The 15648-nt window shown below is 43.7% G+C and overlaps 1 long non-coding RNA gene across 1 annotated transcript; it reads right to left on the minus strand.

Annotated features, from left to right (window-relative positions):
- Window positions 1–536: 536 nt before the first annotated feature.
- On the minus strand, window positions 537–15290 carry LOC112263082. The gene is made up of 3 exons (XR_002955444.2): window positions 14895–15290; window positions 5967–6051; window positions 537–762 (listed from the first exon to the last, which is right to left on the minus strand). It is a non-coding gene; the product is annotated as an uncharacterized LOC112263082 (long non-coding RNA).
- Window positions 15291–15648: the final 358 nt, after the last annotated feature.

The raw sequence follows: 15648 nt of genomic DNA on the forward strand, positions 1-15648 counted from the left end.
TCCAAGGACTTACAGTCTCAGAGAAATCTGGGAATGATGTTGTGAAGACGGTGCATTTGCTGTAATTGTTGTGTGTGAAATGTGTATCCTCATGTTTTAAAACAGTGAGAGACATTTTAGTTTCAATAAATACTTTTCTATACCATTAGTAGGGTATATGACAGGCCATGATTGTAAATAAGAATTTGTTCTTAATTGACCTGCCTGTTAAAATAAAGTTACATGACAAAATATTTCAAATGAAGGTGGACAGAGTGACAGAATCTACTGTAGTTGCGATACTGGTGTGCTGTGTGTTTTTAAGAAGCTAGTTCAGAGACAGGGGAAACCCAGGCCCGTTTTCATTGTTCCCTCAGACTCTTTCCCACTGTAAAAAAAAGAAGATAAAACATGCATTGGGTCTGGCCTGGCTGAAAAACGTTTCCCAGCATGTTAACATAACCTTACAGGGCCATTACTGACAGATTATTTCCATATGTCTGTATCTCCTCCAATTACAGAAAAGGCCAAATGAACTTTCCAAAAATCAAGCATGCTGATTGTTTCACTTTTTATTTAAGGTCAATTTAAACCGAAACTGAAAAATGTGTGAAAACGTGTTGTTCCACCCCTGTGATTGTTCTTGCCACATCTGCTGAGTTGAAACTCTATTTCAGGCTCTTTTGTTTTGGCATAAAGAAAGAGTGAACACTCCCAGCTGTTTGGTGAGTGCTTCAGCCGGCCTTCCAATACTGGAGCTCTCTTCTTGACCACAGGTCTCCTCTGAAAAAAGGAGATTCTTTATTTCTAAGCAACTAAATAAAGGGTACATAAAAAAGGAAGTGAAAGGACAACTAAACAGTTCATCCTGTGACACAGAGTGTCGCTGTCCTCAGCTTCCCGTAACAGAAGGGGAAATCATTCTGAAATGAAAGTACTGTGAAAACGTGCACTGATCTTATGATGAGAGGATTATGAGTCACTTCGCCAAAACACATGATCTACCATAACAACCCAGGGAAATGGAATTACATTGCCTTGCAAAAGTATTCAGACCCCTTGGATTTCTTCACATTTTTATTGTGTTAGAAAGTGGGATTAAAATGGATTTAATTGTCTTTTTTTTTTGTCAACGATCTACACAAAATATTTTTTTATGTCAAAGTGAAAGATATTTAAAAAATCTTAACTAAAATTTTGTCGATGAATAAGTATTCAGCCCCTAAATTAGTTAAGGAGTAAAATGTGGCTTAACACATCACATAAATTACATTGACTCAGTATGTGTGGAAAAAATAGTGGTTGACATAGCCGTCCTCTGTCCCCCATACATACAACATAAACTCAGCAAAAAAAGAAACGTCCTCTCACTGTCAACTGCGTTTATTTTCAGCAAAATTGTGTTTTTGATTGAAATTGAACATGACAAGATTCAACAACTGAGACATAAACTGAACAAGTTCCACAGACATGTGACTAACAGAAATTGAAAAATGTGTCCCTGAACAAAGGGGGGGGATCAAAATCAAAAATAACAGTCAGTATCTGGCAGAGGTCGACCGATTAATCGGAATGGCCAATTAATTAGGGCCGATTTCGAGTTTTCATAACAATCGGTAATCTGCATTTTTGGACACCGATCATGGCCGATTACATTGCACTCCACAAGGAGACTGTGTGGCAGGCAGACTACATGTTACGCGAGTGCAGCAAGGAGCCAATGTAAGGTACTAGCTAGGATTAAAAAACAATCAATCTTAACATAATCACTATTTAACTACACATGGTTGATGATATTACTAGTTTATATAGCTTGTCCTGCTTTGCATATAATCGATGCGGTGCCCATTAATTTATCATTGAATCATAACCTACTTCGCCAAACGGGTGATTTAACAAGCGCATTCGCGAAAAAAGCACTGTCATTGCACCAATGTGTACCTAACCATAAACATCAACGCCTTTCTTATAATCAATACACAAGTATATATTTTTAAACCTGCATATTTAGTTCATATTGCCTGCTAACATGAATTTATTTTAACTAGGGAAATTGTGTCACTTCTCTTGCGTTCATTGCATGCAGAGTCAGGGTATATGCAATAGTTTGGGCCGCCTGACTCGTTGCGAACTAATATGCCAGAATTGTACATAATTATGACATAACATTGAAGGGTGTGCAATGTAACAGGAATATTTAGACTTATGGATGCCACCTGTTAGATAAAATACGGAACGGTTCCGTATTTCACTGAAAGAATAAACATTTTGTATTCGGAATGATAGTTTCCGTATTTGACCATATTAATGACCTAAGGCTCGTATTTCTGTGTGTTATTATAATTAAGTCTATGATTTGATAGAGCAGTCTGACTGAGCGGTGGTAGGCAGCAGCAGGCTCGTAAGCATTCATTCAAACAGCACTTTACTGCGTTTGCCAGCAGCTCTTCACAATGCTTCAAGCATTGCGCTGTTTATGACTTCAAGCCTATCAACTTCTGAGATTAGGCTGGCAATACTAAAGTACCTATTAGAACATCCAATAGTCAAAGGTATATGAAATACAAATGGTATAGAGAGAAATAGTCCTATAATAACTACAACCTAAAACTCCTTACCTGAGAATATTGAAGACTCATGTTAAAAGCAACCACCAGCTTTCATATGTTCTCATTTTCTGAGCCAGGAACTTAAATGTTAGCTTTTTTACATGGCACATATTGCACTTATTATTTAAACCAAATTGAACATGTTTCATTATTTATTTGAGACTAAATTGATTTTATTGATGTATTATATTAAGTTAAAACAAAAGTGTTCATTGTTCATTCAGTATTGTTGTAATTGTCATTATTACAAATATATATATATAAAAATCTGCTTTTTTTTTGGGTCCTCCAATAATCGGTATCAGTGTTGAAAAATCATAATCAGTCGACCTCTAGTATCTGGTGTGGCCACCAGCTGCATTAAGTACTGCAGTGCATCTCCTCCTCATGGACTGCACCAGATTTACCCGTTCTTGCTGTGAGTGTTACCCCACTCTTCCACCAAGGCACCTGCAGTTCCCGGACATTTCTGGGGGGAATGGCCCTAGCCCTCACCCTCCGATCCAACAGGTCCCAGACATGCTCAATGGGATTGAGATCCGGGCTCTTCGCTGGCCATGGCAGAACACTGACATTCCTGTCTGGCAGGAAATCACGCACAGAATGAGCAGTATGGCTGGTGGCGTTGGCATGCTGGAGGGTCATGTCAGGATGACCTTGCAGGAAGGGTACCACTTGAGGGAGGAGGATGTCTTCCCTGTAACGCACAGCGTTGAGATTGCCTGCAATGGCAACAAGCTCAGTCCGATGATGCTGTGACACACTGCCCCAGTCCATAACGACCCTCCACCTCCAAATCGATCCCGCTCCTGAGTACAGGCCTCGGTGTAACGCTCATTCCTTCGACGATAAACGCGAATCCAACCATCACCCCTGATGAGACAAAACCGCAACCTGTCAGTGAAGAGCACATTTTGCCAGTCCTGTCTGGTCCAGCGACAGTGGGTTTGTGCCCGTTGTTGCCGGTGATGTCTGGTGAGGACCTGCCTTAAAACAGGCCTACAAGCCCTCAGTCCAGCCTCTCTCAGCCTATTGTGGACAGTCTGAGCACTGATGGAGGGATTGTGCGTTCCTGGTGTAACTCAGGCAGTTGTTGTTGCCATCCTGTACCTGTCCTGCAAGTGTGATGTTTGGATGTACCGATCCTGTGCAGGTGTTGTTACACATGGTTTGCCACTGCGAGAATGATCAGCTGTCTGTCCTGTCTACCTGTAGCGCTGTCTTAGGTGTCTCACAGTACGGACATTGCAATTTATTGCCCTGGGCCACATCTGTAGTCCACATGCCTCCTTGCAGCATGCCTAAGGCACATTCACGCAGATGAGCAGGGACCCTGGGCTTCTTTTTTTTTGGTGTTTTTCAAAGTCAGTAGAAAGGCCTCTTTAGTGTCCTAAGTTTTCATAACTGTGACCTTAATTGCCTACCGTCTGTAAGCTGTTCGTGTCTTAATGACTGTCCCACAGGTGCATGTTCATTAATTGTTTATGGTTCATTGAACAAGCATGGGAAGCAGTGTTTAAACCCTTTACAATGAAGATCCTGTGAAGTTTTGGGGGATTTTTACAAATTATCTTTGAAAGACAGGGTCCTGAAAAAGGGATGTTTCTTTTTTTGCTGAGTTTATGTAAGGTCCCTCAGTCAAGTATCACAGATTCAACTACAAAGTCCAGGGAGCTTTTCGAAAGCCTCATAAAGGGCAGTGATTGGTAGATGGGTAACAATAACAAATCAGACATTGACTATCTCTTTAAGCATGGTCAATTTAATAATTATGCTGTTTTTGATGTATTAAACTACCCAAACACATTAAAGATACAGTCGTCCTTCTGAACTGAGCTGCAGGGAAGGAATTGAACTGCTCATGGATGTTGCCATTGGGGATTTTAAAACAGCTACAGAGTTCAATGGCTTTGATTGGAGAAAACTGAGGATGGATCAACAACGTTGTAGTGACTCCACAATAATGACCTAAATGACAGAGTGAAAAGAAGAATACAAGTATACAGAAGAAAGATGTTCCGACCTGCATGCAACAAGGCACTAAAGTAATACTGCAACGAAATATACTTTTTGGCCTAATTGAAAAGCCTTATGTTTGGGGCAAATCCAACACAACACATCACTGAGTAACTGCCTCCTTATTTTCAAGTATGGTGATGGCTGCATCATGGTATGGGTATGCTTGACATCGGCAAAGACTGGGGAGTTTTTCAGGATTAAAATAATTGGGATGGAGCTAAGCACAGGCAAAATCCTAGAGGAAAACCGGCTTTCCCCCAGATGAATTCACCTTTCAGCAGGACAATAACCTGCAACACAAGGCCAAATCTACACTGGAGTTGCTTACTAAGAATACAGTGAATGTTCCTGTTTTGATTTTACTTGAAGATCTATGGCAAGACATTAAAATGTATTATTCTTAAAACATTTTTTGAATTTTTATTTCACTTTGACATTACACAGTAGTTTGTGTAAATTGTTGACAAAAAATTACAATTAAATCAATTTGAATTCCACTTTGTAATAAACTTAAAAAAAAAAAAAAAGAAATCCAAGGGGTCTCAATACTTTTGCAAGGCACTGTACATGGTAAGTATAATTACATAGAGTACATCTTTGCAATGTTGTTTTTACTCCTGGATAGTACAGTAGAGTCTACAGTAGAACATAGAACATTAGTGCTGGCTGTATGTTTACATGTTATCTGTTCTCCTATCCCATCACTCGGGGTGTTGGTACCGCAGTCTGCATTCATTGATCAGTGAGTTGTTCTCATGTAAACCCACCGACAGCAATGAATGTTTATTGCAGCATTAGGAGGTGGACCTCTTAACTAAGTCCAGTATGGGAAGTAACAGAAGATGATGTAAAACCAGGATATTTACAGGAAGTGTCTGTCTTCATCCCTCTCTTCTTGCCGAGTGTCTCTTTAAAGGTGGCCCTCAGGGTACATTTAACGGTCGATGGTTTTGGACAGATGCTCAAACTCACCGACAGCGTTGAATGTTTACTGAGGGCACCAGGAGAAATGTCTTGTCCTTTAGTTGCCACACTCACGTCCCTAGATCAGCAACCACTCGCCTTTGTTCAGCAACCACTACACCACATAATATAGGCTGCTGTTTTCAGGCCAGCAGATATAGGAGGCCACTCATTTCTCTTGGCCAGCATGTTCAATGTGGACGCCCAGTTTGTTACCACCCATGTTGTCGTTGAGTTGCTAATAGATTTTGATGAGGTGCCAGCAGGGGAGGAGAGGAGAGTCATGATGTTGGTTTTCCCGAAATAGTCATTCCTGCAGCTGCGGTGAATACCATAGTCATCTTCCTCTTCTGCTGCTGCTGCGATGAAACTTGTGACTGCTGACAAGACTCTTACCTTACCTAGCCCAGAGCAGCGCCTCTTTCTCCCCCAGCATATTCCATCTCCTCCTCACACACGCTACACATCTCAGTCCCCTGTGCTGTGGGGAGAACAGACGAAGAAAAAGGAAAGAGCCTGAATATAAAATCAAAAACGGCACGTCAATCAATCCTCCAAAAATGATCTTGGAGAAATGGAAGCATGTTGTGATGGTTAGCTAAGCGCGTGTTGTAGAGATCCCCCCCCCTACAGCATAAACCATTGCACTGTAGCATTGTTAGTAGTTTGACGGCTGTTCCCTTTACCCTGCTCTGAACCCCAGCTCTGTACTGCACGGGGAACACAACATCTTCCTGTTTCAGCCTCTTTGAGGTTGGAAACTCATGCAGTCATGTTTTATTCATGCCATTTCCCATTCCTCCTCTTAACTGTGTAACATGCAGCAGGGATTTGAGACACTTCTCTTGCTTTTGTTCTTTTTTTGTAATCTTTGGCACACAAATCTGGCATTTAGGATGGGTGGGGAATACAAAAGCCTGGTTCAAATATTATGGAATATAATGCAACTAATTAGTTTTGTTGAGGGTTTTAGAATGTGTCTCGTATAGAGCACTGGATTACAGGCTTCCTGTCTCTGTTAGTTCCATCAAACATGAAATAATGATATAATTGATTGGTTCTCCAGACCTCAGTTTCCTGCGTTAGCTTTGTCTCTACACCTTAAGGCTGCTTGACGAGACCCATGAAATAATAGACTGTTCAGGTCCTTTTGCATTCTGACACAGTTCTCTGAGGCATCACTATGCCTTTACTGCAGTATTCTGTTGTCATGTTTCTCACATTCAGTCTAATTTCATATATTCCATGAGTGTTAATATCTGTAGCAAGTTAGCAGAGGATTTAACAAAAAATGGTTGGAAAAGCATTCTTCTCTTATGTCTGTCCTCAGTGTTCCCCCAGTTTCAAGGTAAGCAGTGATTGTGTTTCAGCCTGGTCAGAGATTCCTAAAATGAATTTGGCATTGGGTTGGCTGTGGTCCCTACCTTCCTTGGCACTTGTACAATTTAGCTGTCTGCCCCAAGACACACAAGGGCTTTTCATTCTGGAATATCTCTTTCCTTTTCCCCTCTATTCATTTGACTGAACTTTTATCCTGTTTGCATGCAGAACACATTGGCAGTCTGACTGAAATCCACACATGCTGTACTTCCTTATGAAATAGTTCTGTCTCAGACCGCCCAGGCTGATATCACTGAAACAATCTGTCATTTTCTCTCGACTTTGCATTAGGGAGCAAGCTGTGAAATTTGAACTGAGAGTTTGGGACTGTTTGTGAGGGTTTGATTGAGTTACCGATAGTGAACCAGTCTGTAGTGTCTGTAGTGAGAGAGCGAGGTAGGGCCACAGAGTGAACTGGATTTACTTTACCACTGTCACTGAACCCACTTGAACCCTGCGGCATCAGCACATTCCAGAGGTCAGAAATGAGAAAGCACACAGTGTACTCTCTGACTGGCTGACGTCACTGTGCTCAAGTCCATCAACAGGATCCAGGATTGTAACGTTACCTATCTCACACTAAGAAACCAGGTCAGACAATCTGTCTTATGAACATTTGATCTAATACAATGACCAGTAGAGATGAGGGGACTGCATTTAAACGCGTATATATTTCAATATTCCCGAGGACATTTTCTTCTGACTGTGGGAATGTGTTGAAGACATTCTGTCACATACTGTACGCACTCTTAACCTGACACCTTCAACATTCCGGTTCTAAAAATACTCCGCCGAGTTTCTTCAGGCATGAGACATGCCCTGACATATACATCACACTACGTGTCTGACTGTCCGTCAGCATTACACAACGACCTGGGACACTGTCATTTAATCTCATAGCTTCTTAACCTTTTACTGCAGTGGGTCACACAGAGTGTTTCTTGGTGGTCTTGAACAAGTCTACTTTGAAACAGAAGTATACACTTCACACACGTTTATGGGCTTAAAAGAAAAGACGATACAACTCCAGTACCATGTCAGATATAGAGTTGAAATGAATTCAATTTTGAGTTTGCATCCCAATATTACACTTTTTTTTACCCCCTTTTCTCCCCAATTTCATGGTATACAATTGTTTAGTAGTTACTATCTTGTCTCATCGCTACACCTCCCGTACGGGCTCGGGAGAGACAAAGGTCGAAAGCCATGCGTCCTCCGAAACACAACCCAACCAAGCCGCACTGCTTCTTAACACAGTGCACATCCAACCCGGAAGCCAGCCGCACCAATGTGTCGGAGGAAACACTGTGCACCTGGCGACCTGGTTAGCGCGCATTGCGCCCGGCCCGCCACAGGAGTCGCTAGTGCGCGATGAAACAAGGATATCCCTACCGGCCAAACCCTCCCTAACCCGGACGACGCTAGGCCAATTGTGTGTCCCGGGTGGCCCCGAATATTACACTTTATATAAATCACAGAAGACTGAAATATAGAAAAACAGTTTGACATAGAAACACCAGATTTGTCAGTATTTTATTTATTTATTTAGATTAATTATGAAATTATGAAAAATATTAATAGCATTCCACCCATGAGGCCACTAGGATCAATTGACTGCAGGAAATGGCTACAGACACATTTACTCACTTCACAGAGTGGTCTGAATTTTGATAGAAAACGCAATCAAATCCAACAAATATGCCTTAATTGCCATGTCAGTCAGAACATGTGAGAACAAGTAAGATCTGACACATTTTTAACTGGCAGAATTGCAAATCTCTTCTAAATGAACTCATTTTGTATTAGATTTAGTGTTGCAGTGGGGTAGTATCATATTAAGTGTCACGTTATAGTGGAATAATAGTTGATGTCTCCTACAGTTTCATCTAGCTGCTATGGTATGCATAGTTGTAGCGGCAGGGTGTAGTATTATATGATATGGTATGATATTCAGAGGCTCAGGTGGAAGAAAGGACCACCCCTGGGTTCCCCAGCGCTGAGGGACTACTACTCTGAGATCTCTCCCAGGCAGAGCGCCAAGCCTCAGTCCGCCACGCCAAGCCTCCAGAACTCTCCACGTGCCACCTCTGACTCTGCCAAGGCTCTGGGTGTTTCATTTCCAACTCTCAGCCCGCCAGCCAGAGCCATTTTTTCTCTTTAATGCCAAAAAGCACTGAGTTAATCTTCGATGCTCTCAGGCAGCGCATTCTAACCCTCCATGCGGTCACAGTTAGCCTCTTCCCTTTATGTGAAGGAAGAGGTTATCTGTGTAAGAAGACAAATAACTATTACAGAGGGAGTGTTGTAGTGCTATAGAATGGTACTAAACACTACATCACTCCCCTCGGTCCTTAGTCTGGGCTGTTTGTTATACGGTTCAATATCTATCTCCTCACACATCCACTGCATCTGGTAATCGTTCTCCCTTGTCACACACTCGGACTGCAATGCTTGTTTGTGTAAAACCAGTTGTAAAATGTGTTGGGATCGGACAACATCTCTCTCTCTCTCTCTCTCTCTCTCTCTCTCTCTACTGATGAAGTGAGATCACTACCTCGGTCTGCCATCTCATGTCATCTGTTAACATTTGACCCCACAGTGGATAGGTCCTGTCACCTCAGCCTGGTTCTGCTAGAGCGATCCTGAGGAGAATATGACATCATCGTCGCTCAGATCTGAAGCAGCACTGGCTCGGTTTAATCAAGCTGATGAATATGTTATAAGCTCTTTCATGAGAAGTTTTGAAGATTGCTAACAGAAAAAGGGATGGACCCCCTTGTGGGTGTCTACTGGATTTAGCCGTGACATTTCTCTGGTGTCTGCTGTCACGTCTGTCTCATTGGTTAGGTGCACTGGCGCCATAAACACGGGCTTTGTCACAGACCAAAATCCACAAATGTGGTCCTATTATGCATTGTTATCAGAGCTATAGTACGGCCGTACAGTCCAGTTGAAGATGCTTTAGTTATGTGGTTAAAGAACGCATAACCAACATATTCTTCTTAACATACATTTCCCCCCCCCCCTCAAGGTTGACCGCAACAAAAAGTTACACAACATTTGTTTATGGCACATAATCCCTGCTTTAATCTGTTATGTAGACGCAGTGCAGTCATGGCATCATCTCCAAGCCCAGAGGGTTAGCGTTTCTCCTCTGACGACTGTTTGCACTCACTGCACTCTGGATCACAATAAATAAGGCATGCAGCTGCCCGCCATCTCTCTCCCCTCCCTCTATACCTCTCCTCCCTCCTCTTCTCCCGCCTGCCTCTCAACCCCCCCCTGCTGGGGGCGCGAAGGAGGGATGTCTCACACGGTGAGATTTAAAATAGCATGGAGGGGCAGGGAGGAGAGGCACCGCACGACGAAGCAGTGCTGATTTCATATTTCCGTTATCACTAGGAGCCAGTGGACTGAGCCAGCATGGGAATGACCTGAATATAGATGGAACTTTCATTTGTCCTGGAGCTGTGCTGCCTTATGGCAGGTATTGACACGCCAAGTCAACCTTTGTTCTCAGTAGAATTCCACATAAGGCACGAGCAGGATGGCCGTGGATGTTGCCAGGAACCCATTTGTCTTCTCTGCATGTCAGTAGTTCATGTGTGGGCCGTGGCATCTTATCTTCTGATCTTCCTCTAGAAGACAGACACCTAAGTAAAACTCAGAGGACAAACCCGTGCCCATCCATCAGCATCTCTATTCCTCAGGAGTCTGCCTCTGTGTCACAGTGTGAGCCTCGGGCCCTGCAGCACACTGATGACAGTGAGGCCCCCGCCTCCACACAAAGTACACTCTGTCCTGACTACTTAGTCTTTCCCATTCTATGTATGCATAGCAGAGCTTGGGCATGGTCAGGTATTGGCATACCATTTGGCAAGCCAATGTTCATTCAGTGTCACTCATAATACTGCTGATTTGATTTCACTAAAGTAGCACATTACAACTCTACAATGTCCTGTGCTGTTAATAAACCTCCATGCTTTCCTATTGGCTCAAAGTACATGTAGCTTTCTGCTGTGGTGTACCAGTCAGTGGAGCAGAGTTGAAAGCATTGATCCAGAGAGTTAGTTAGTTGTATAGAGTCTTAACCCCCCTTCCAGGCAGTGCCTTCCTCTAGCTGCATGAAGAAATCTCAGCTGAATTCATGTCTCCTTTCAGATTTCTAAGAGGCGTTAAACCTTTCTGGATTAAAGTAGGTAAGCTGACAGGCAGAAGATTGTATTAGCTGGTGTGTTGGCACAGCTTAGAATTTTATTTCCTTCTCGCTGACCTGGTAGACAGCATTGTTGTGTTTTTCCATTTTAAATTACAGCAAAAACATCCGTAATGTTTCTTTCTCTTCCCATGTTTTCTATCGTTCTCTCCCTTTCTCACTCTACCGTTCTCTCTCTCTCTCTCTCTCTCTCTCTCTCTCCCCCCATCTCCCTCAAAGCACTGACAGCATACTTCTGTGAACACATAATTTATCATCTGCTAAGCCATGCTGATTATAGAGCTTTCCCCACAGCCCTTATCTGTTGCTGAGCCTGCTTTTCACTCCACAGCTGCCAATTATATCCCGGCCCGGCCGGCTGGCCTGCAAACAGACCTGGTCTGTCAGCCAGCTGCAAACTCATGGAGGGCTTGGAAATACATGTTATAGGCTTACCCGTACACAGGGAATAGAACAGTTATGGTTTGATATCGGGACTTGACCTCAGTGAGTGTTGCATTAGGGTGATATTTGAATAGCATTACCTTAAACCAGGCGATGGATGCCAGGAGGATGGTGGTGATGTGACAGTGCTCGGTTATTAGGAGAAGAGCCTGTGGGGAGGGTATGTATTGCATGCAGATAGCGGCTCCCCGGCCTCTCAGCTGATGTAATGTGACGTTTGATTGTCAGTGTAATGGGAAGAGACGTGCACATCAGAGCAATGTGGGTCAGAGAGGCAGATGACCAGCCTGCAGCCTGTATGTGCTGCCGCTGCCTAATCTGCTCTAACACAGCCAGAAGGGACTCCTAATCGACCCTGATATTCACTGAGCCCACATTACGCTCTCTGCTCTCTGGTTCAGCATAGCTGTGGAGGGGGATGGAGCCTCAGTTTGTGACGGACAGCGTTTCCATTATACAAAGATGTATGTTTCCTGATTTATGTTTTCTGATGATATAAGATGTTTCGCTGAGAAATGTTCAGTGGAACAACAAAATTATTCAACTTCAAAGGAAATAATCAAGACCTGATCCAGCCCTTGTTTAACGGCCCACGAACCATTAAAACAGACTGAAACCGTGTAGGAATGGACTAGGAAGTTGAGAATCCTCTCCTTTCCTTCTGTGATCTCCGATCGAGCACAGAGCGATGACAAGAGACCGTTCAGGAAACTAGAATCTCAATTCATATGTTACGCTTAACAAGGCAAGTTCACTTTAAGCATGCCAAATTCAGATTTCACACTTGAGATGTATCTCATCATCTGGGCTCCTTTTCATTTGATGTAAGAACCACACTGATCGGATCCTTCTCCACGGTCTTACAGGTTTTAAAATATTTGTGAAGAATTCGGAAATGTATATTTGAGAATTCTGTGGTGTTGCAGTAAGATATCTACCGTATGCAGTGTGCTGATGGAGAGTGCCAGATTACAACATGGTCATCAGGGACAGAGATTGTACTAGCGAGAGAGAGAGAGGGACGTTTTGCAAAGGTTTGTAGTGCACATCTGTGGGGTCTTAACAGCCCCGTCATAGCCAGACAGAGGTGACAATGAGGCCTTGAAGTGTGGTGACATTTTATGCTCAGACTGCTTTTTTACAGCTATGGAAAGGCTCTGGAGAATCTGCCACTGCTTCATCAAAGCCAGTAATTTCCTGCCCATTTCAACCCCCATCCCACTACCCCGATTCCACGTCTGCTAATCCCACCCCAGCAAACCCCCTTGCCCCCCTGCCGGCGCCCCTGCTGGCGCCCCGCCTGCCCGTTCCACTCCACTCTGTGCTATGCTGCCCTGGGCTGGGCTAGGCTAGGCTATGTGGCTATGTGCTTTGTGTCAGTAGGCTTGCGGCTGAGCATGAACAAAATCCTCATTGTCCAGCGCGGGAGTGGTAACTCGCTGTCTGGTTTTCTATTCAAATCCAGGTAAAGGGGCCTGAGAGATCCAGCCTCATAGCAAAGTCCAGTCCCAGCGCAGGCCAGGCTACAGGGCCGGAGGACAGGTTGCACAAGCTCTCAAACCCTGCACCCGAACACACTCATATCTCAGCCTCAAAGATCAACAAGTGATAGCGAGTGATTCACAAATGCTTTCGACCCTAAGATGTGCAGTTTTAAAAATCTGTTTCGGACTAAAGCGAATACTTTCAATTCATCAATAGTCTTTCATTGATTCCTCTAATTGTTGACGGAGATTGAATGTAACTTCTTGTTGCCAGACTTCCATCGTGGCAACACAGATGTGTATCAGAGTAACAAGACTCTACATGTAAAGGCATCTCAAAGAACTACTTGTACTGGGGCTATATCCTGGGGATGTGATACACATATGCACACCAAATACTTTTTCTCTGTTGATTCTCCCCAGAGCCATAGCTGTTTTTAACGATGCCTATGGAAGACTGTCTGTCTATAGTCCACAGCTGTGCAGCGATAACGTTTGTTTTTAAAGCTGCTTTTCTAGTGTCATCAAATGACGTGTCCGTATATTATTGTAGTTTCAAAAAAATACTTGTTGTGGTATTTTCACGTTTTTGTCATAATCCGTCTTTAATGTCTGTCCTCCTCTCTGTCACTGTGTCGGTTTGTTCATGGGATTTGGGCAATGTTTTTGGTGTTACTAGTCCCTCTCTCAGACAGCTTTTGTAGTGGATTAAGGGCTTTGGACAAAGCAGACACGACAAACAAGATAGCTGGGGACAGGCTGTATTTCCTGTCACTCAATACATTCCAACTCCTCCGACCCCCCCCCCACACACACACACACACAAGATGCCGGAAAAAAACACCAGACGTTCTTATAATTACACTCCTCTCTCTCTTCCTCTTTCACTGCTGTTTATAAACCTTCTTGGACATCCTACGTTGCATTTTTTACTTCTCAGCCTCCGAGCACGTTACTACTTCACAGCAGCTATGTTTTTTCTGTGTACAGCGAGAGTCAAAGAAAGGGGAGGGGGACGAGAGAGACTCTTTGAAAAGCTAGTCAAAATTGAAGCATGGTCACCTCTAACCCGGACCAGGCATCCCCTCCTCCAGCACCCTGAGCAGCAGCTGGCTGCCTATCTCTCACTGCTCTAATGGCTGACACGGCGGTCTGGATGGGGCTGGACGCTTTTGTCCACAGTTCCTCTCAGTCAAACAACTACTACTGCTACTGGGCGCACCCAACATTCCCAGGGACCAGCGTTATGAAACACACGCAGACATACAGGGAAACGCACAGGGATGCATTCATTCACACACACGCACACGAGCACATACTTAAACACATACACACACACACACAGACATACTTTGTCTACCGCACACAATCTCTCTCGAACTCGCTCTTTCACACAGACCCTCTGTTTAAAGCACACATGCTCTCTTTAAGACAAACTGTACCTCGCACGCATACTCTCCGATTCATACACACACGTTATAATAACCACATACAAGCATGCCCTTTTAAAGACAATCCAATACTTACACAATCCTCTTCTTTATAAACAGTCATATCACCAATAGGTAAGTGGAAATCATAATTGCAGTTCTAGTACACTCAACTAAGCCATCAGTGAGCACATACAATAAGGCTCTCATTCAGAAATAATACATAGAAGATTGTGCTAATAAGGCGTATAATGGGGAGAATGTGTTCTATTCAGAGCCACTCAGACATCATGCAGAGGGGAGCGACTGGCACAGTGTGGCCAGAGGTGAATTGTTACAAAATACAGATTGTAAATGAATAGATACTCACTGAAATAATAGCGGTTAGTTATTCAGTTGAAGTACTCTGCTTGTCTCGTCGATGTTGTTGCAGAACGTGGAAAAGTGTATAGGTGGGAGAAAAGGGAAGGAAAAAGCCCTCCGTAGCCGGTCGAACAGCCAACTTCCCTCAAGTGCACACGTTGAAAAGTTAGTGTGGAACTGAGGGGAATGGGTTCTTCTCCCTCCCTCCCTCCCTCCCTCTCTCCCTGCCTCTGTCCCACACACACACAAACACACATACTCAAACACATTCACACACGCTGTCCGATCTTCTGATGTCCTGCCTGATCTGTCTGTCTCTCTCCCTCTTTCTCATTCTCTCTCTTTCACACACACTCTATCTCTCTGTTTTTCCTCCCTGTGTCTCACCCCACTCTCTCTCACTCTGTTTCCCCCACCCACACACACACACACACAAACGCATACAAACATGCATGCACATACACACAGAGGAGCTTGGCTACGCAAGTTATTAAACTGCTCCACATTTAATTGCATGAACTATATATGAACCAGTTGATGGACAGGAGCACATTTAGTCATGTGTTAAAGAGCAAGAGCAGTTATTGGCTGCGACTTTGAGAGCCAGGGGCTAGGGCTCAGTGATTGGGCAGTGTTCAGACCACTGAAAGTAGAGCCCTCTCTATTGAATGGCTACTGGTGTGGGTGGGGCCTGTGTTTGGGTGACAGACTGGCTCTGAAAAATGATCCTGAGAGTTCAGCTACTCTGCCAACCAGAGCAG

The sequence above is a fragment of the Oncorhynchus tshawytscha genome, linkage group LG12 (assembly GCF_018296145.1).
Source record: "Oncorhynchus tshawytscha isolate Ot180627B linkage group LG12, Otsh_v2.0, whole genome shotgun sequence".
In the NCBI taxonomy this organism is placed as follows: Eukaryota; Metazoa; Chordata; class Actinopteri; order Salmoniformes; family Salmonidae; genus Oncorhynchus; species Oncorhynchus tshawytscha.